The 5,235-nt window shown below is 49.9% G+C and overlaps 1 pseudogene; it reads right to left on the bottom strand.

Moving 5' to 3' along the window:
* Window positions 1-417: 417 nt before the first annotated feature.
* Window positions 418-3,882, bottom strand: LOC132406575 (uncharacterized; annotated as a pseudogene).
* Window positions 3,883-5,235: the final 1,353 nt, after the last annotated feature.

Raw genomic sequence — 5,235 nt, 5'->3', positions numbered from 1 at the left:
CTGGTTTCCTCCCACAGTCCAAAGACGTACCGGTTGGTCGGTTAATTGATCATTGTGAATTGTCCCATCGTGAGGCTAGGGTTAAATCAGTGGGTTGCTGAATGATGCAGCTCAAAGGGTCGGAGGAGCCAGTTCCTCACTGAATCTCTAAACAAAAAATAAAAAAATGATACCCTTGCAACATTTCTGTTTTGAACATACTGATTGTCTGCTCTTTTGATTCCTTTTGCCATTAAGGGTTGTTTTACAATAGCCAGTGAATTTACCAGATAAACTCGGGAACAGGGTGAAAACCGGAAGGGATTGTTCCATGCTGATGCACTGGGTCACGTCATCAGTGATGTAACCTGGGATCGTCGGGTGTTTCAGGTCTTTCAGCATCATACCCCCTCGCCCAGGTGACCCAGCTGGGGGTGATCAGACCCCAGCTTGTGTCCCAGCAGCATTGACCCACGGATCCCCCCTCCTGATCCGGAGGCTCTCTCAGCGGCCTCTGTGATGGTCCCGATCGCTTTCCTCTTGCCAGCCCCAGTAGGGTGTAGACTCACTCTGCAGAGTGAGTGGCTGGTAAAACCCCTGCACCCTACTTCGATGGGCTCACAGCGAGCCTTCCAGCCCTGCTCCACCAGCTCCTGGTACTTGGCCCGCTTCCGCTCATTTGCCTCCTCAATGCGGTCCTCCCAGGGGACTGTCAACTTGATGAGGACAACCTGCTTCGAGGACACTGAAGGAAGGACCACATCCGGCCTCAGTGAAGTTGTTGCTATTTGGTCGGGAAACTTCAGCCGCCTCCCCAGGTCAACTTGAAGCAGCCGATCTGCTGCGGTGCTGAGCCGGCCCGATGACAGTGCTGGTCTGGGCTGACGTGGGGGCTGTGCTCCGGCTCCGACGAAGGAGGTGTTCTTTCTCTGACCACTCTGTTTGCTGGTGGACATGGCTGTCGCGATGCTCTCTGCCTCTACGTTCAGCACCTGGTCATGATGCCACCAGTAGCAACCTTCCCCCAGGCTTTGGGGCAGTTGCTAAGGATGTGCTGCAGTGATCCTCTCCCTGGACAGAGAGGACATGCTGGTGTATCGCTCTTGCCCCAGACATGGAGGTTTGCAGGGCTTGACAAGACATCATGGACAGTCTGGAGCATAAATTTAATGCGCTGGAGTTCTGCCTGCCAGATGTCAGAGCAGATTGTCTGCTCCAGTGCACCATCCCACCTTGTCCATGCTCCCTGCTGCCACATGCCCACCATCCTGCTATTCCTCTCCTCTTCAATGCCAGCCCGCACTTCCTCCAGGACTAGTTGGCGTCTGTCCTCGCCTTTGGCCTTGCCATAGCGAGGTTGTGAAAAGGAGCCCAAACCCGCTCGCCCAGATGAGACTGTCCCCACCTGTGTCTCAGCCGGGACTCTGCTACCACCGACCCTTCCTGTGCCCTCCACGTCCTGCCCGTCCGTACCTGGATGCCAGCTGCTGCCACCTGAGGGTCCTTGGAATCCCTGTACTGCAGCACCTCTCTTGTGTGGGAAATCTGAACTCCTCATCCAGGCAGCTGAAGGGAAGTCGCAGCTTACTGCACCATCCGTACGGAGCTGTGCTGCTCAGACTGTGAGGTAGGCCCAGCCACCGTCGAAGGTAGTTACTGACCTTCCTCTCCGGCAACTCCACAGTTGTCACAGGCACTTCATATACCAGTAGCGGCCATAGGATTCTGGGTAGGATGCCAAGCTGGTAAATCCAGGCTTTGAACCTTGCAGGTAAGCCGTGGTGACCCCGCTCTCAATCTCCTTGGAAGTTGATCGGACGGCAGCTGCACCTCTGACCTTCCCCAAGCTCTCGACTGTCTTCTCCGTGGTAGATGGAATTGTAGAGCCATCGAAGGTGAAATGAAACTAGTCCACCACTTTGCCCTTCTTCAGCACCACGGACCTGGATTTGGCTGGCTTGAAGCTCATCCTTGCTGAGCTTTTCCAGGCCCTGGAGGATCCGCCTGCTGTCAGGAACTGATGTTGTCATGACAATGAGGTCATCCATAAAGGCTGCCGAACACCAGACTCGGTCAGCTGGCCTCTACACTCTGCCTCAGCTGCCTTGACTATCATATTCACGGCAAGCGTAAAGAGAATAATGGAGATTGTGCACCCAGTTATAATCCCCTTCTCCAGCCTATGGCAGCCTGATGTCATAGCTCCAGATGTGACTCTCAGTCTGAAGTTCCCATAGTAGTTCATGATGAGATCCTTGACCTTTCTGGGAACATGGTGTTGGGCCAGTGTAAACTCCACCAGTTTCTGCGGTATTGACCCCTGCGCATTGGCGAGATCCAGCCAAAACACGACCAGGTCTCCCTTCTCCATGTGCACCTTCTTGACCAGCTGAGTGACCACTCCAGTGTGTTCCAGGCACTCAGGCACTCCGGCAATTCCACCCTTCTGCACTGAAGTGTCGATGTAAGTGTTCTTGAGGAGAAAGTTCATCATCTGGCAGGACAAGACACTAAAGAAGATTTTCCCTTCCACACTAAGCAGCGAGATGGATCTAAACTGCTCCAGGTTTGACGAGTTTTCCTCCTGGGGGATCCAGATTCCCCTCTGCGTACCTTCACTGGTCTGCCACTGTCCCCCTGAGCCAGATCATTCACAGGATCGTCCAGGAACCTCGAGAAGCTCCGGGCAGTGCTTGTACACCTTGTAGGGTACTTCGCTGGGTCCTGGTGCAGAACTGGCTCTGGCTGAAGACGCAACTTCCTGGACTTCCTTCCAGGTGGGCTCCCTCACATTGAACTCCACCGAGGGGAGTGGCTGGCTTGTAAGGGCTTTGTGGAGACCCAGCTCTTGCTCCCTTGCAAGGTCGCTCAGAATGTTATGAAGGAAATGGTCTACCTCTTCTTTGGAGCGCACAGGCGGCCGCTGTGTTTCTGCCCTAGGAGCTGTTTTGTAAAACCGAACGGATAGGCTATGAAGGCAGTTCACTTCCTGGCTCTTTCTCTCCCTCGTCTCCTGTGCCATTCTGCCCGCACACGGTCATTAGCTTCTTCCTGCAGCTGCTCTGGAGCTCAGCCAGCGGAGGCTTCTCCTCCTCCGTTGCTACCTTGAACTGCTGTGCCTGGGACCGGAGCTCCTGGCGCAGTTGGTGGATCTGGGCTGCCCTGCGGTTCATAGTGTACTGGGATCTGTATCTCAATAAATAAATAAATAGGTTCCAATAGATACATTTAATGTCAGAGAAATGTATACAATATACATCCTGAAATTCTTTTTCTTCACAGACATCCTCGAAAACAGAGGAGTGTCCCAAAGAATGAATGACTGTTAAAACGTTAGAACCCCAAAGCCCTCCCAGCACCCCCCTCACACACAAGCAGCAGCAAAGCAACGACACCCCCCACCAGCAAAAAAAGCATCGGCAACCCCACTGAACTCTCCTTGCAGAACCCCAAAGACTACTCGTTCACCCGGTATTCGACATTCCACAGGCTCCCTCTCTCCCTAATAAGGGAAAAAGAGGTGCCCCCATTTCACAGCGAGACCTAACAAAACACCTCGCTGATTTATGGTGTTAAAAGTCTGTTGCGTCACTTTTTCAGAGCCCTGAGCCTCTGGGCACACAGCCAACAGCAAGACCACTGTTTCCGATCTTTCTTGTTCTCCCGCGGCGCATTAGTTGTCGGTGACGGCACCAGCCTTGAATCCACTCGCCTGCAGGGCCACAAAAATCCGGCACCCTAACGGCACGCTAGGCCGCATCCTTGGCAAAAGATAAATTGTATTGTAAACAAACAGGAAGATAGATAAATAACCAAACAAGCCAATGAAATAAATAAATACATGCATATATTTTTTTACCTTGGGTAACCACAATTCATCAGATAAAATATATGAAGGAACATCTTCCAAAGGAATAATTAAATCATTTTGACTTCAATACAGACAAAATGATCCCTTGTGAACCTCATTCCTTCCACCTGGCTTCATAGTTCAGTCAGTAAACATACTCTTCTGAGTGGCATTGAGCTCTTTCCCAGCTTCAATCCATGCTCAATTCATCTTTTCATTCTATTATTTATAAATACAGCACTTTAACAAAGCAGTGCTGTCCAATTATACCTCTGTGGCCAATTAGACCATAAGACTTTAAGACATAGAAGCAGAATTAAGCCATCTGGCCCATCGAGTCTGCTCCGCCATTCAATCATGACTGATACTCTTTTCTATCATCTCCTCAACCCCAGTTCCTGGCCTTCTCCCTGTAACCATTGATACCATGTCCAATCAAGAACCTATCAATCTCTGCCTTAAATAACCCAACAACCTGGCCTCTATAGCTGCATGTGGCAACAAATTCCACAAGTTCACCACCCTTTGGCTAAAGAAATTTCTCCGCATCTCTGCTTTGAAAAGGCGCCCCTCTATCCTGAGGCTGTGCCCTCTTGTCCTAGACTCTCCCACCATGGGAAACATCCTTTCCACATCTGCTCTGTCTAGGCCTTTCAACATTCAAAAGGTTTCAATGAGATCCCCCCCTGTCCTTCTGAATTCCAGCAAGTACAGACCCAGAGCCATCAAACGTTCCTCGTATGATAACCCGTTCATTCCTGGAATCATCACTGTGAACCTCCTCTGGACCCTCTCCAATGTCAGTACATCTTTTCTAAGATGAGGGGCCTAAAACTGTTCACAATACTCAAGGTGAGCCCTCACCAGTGTCTAATAAAGCCTCAGCATCACATCCTTGCTCTTGTATTGTAGACCTCTTGAAATGAATGCTAACATGGCATTTGCCTTCCTCACCACCGATTCAACCTGCAAGTTAACCTTCAGGGTGTTCTGCACAAGGACTCCTAAATCCCTCCGCAACTTAGATTCCTGGATTTTCTCCCCATTTAGAAAATAGTCTGCACATTTATTTCTACTACCAAAGTGCATGACCATGCATTTTCCAACATTGTAGTTCGTTTGCCACTTTCTTGCCCTACTATTCTTTGGGATGTGGAAGGAAACCAGAACACCTGGAAAAAACCTATACAGTAATGGGGAGAACATAGAGTACTGTGCAAAAGTCTTAGGTACATGTAAAACAAGTCTGTAGAAACTGGTACTCATTTCTCATTGCTTCAAAAAATTGTTGAATTAATTCAGTATGCACATACCAGTTATCTTTTGTGTAATCAAATGCCTCAATTTTTCTGACATAGCCAGCCATTACTGCTCTTGCTTTTTATGATTATTATCACCCAATACTC

Source organism: Hypanus sabinus, chromosome 16 (genome assembly GCF_030144855.1).
Source record: "Hypanus sabinus isolate sHypSab1 chromosome 16, sHypSab1.hap1, whole genome shotgun sequence".
NCBI classification, from domain to species: Eukaryota; Metazoa; Chordata; class Chondrichthyes; order Myliobatiformes; family Dasyatidae; genus Hypanus; species Hypanus sabinus.
This window is presented reverse-complemented; position numbering and strand designations above follow the sequence as displayed.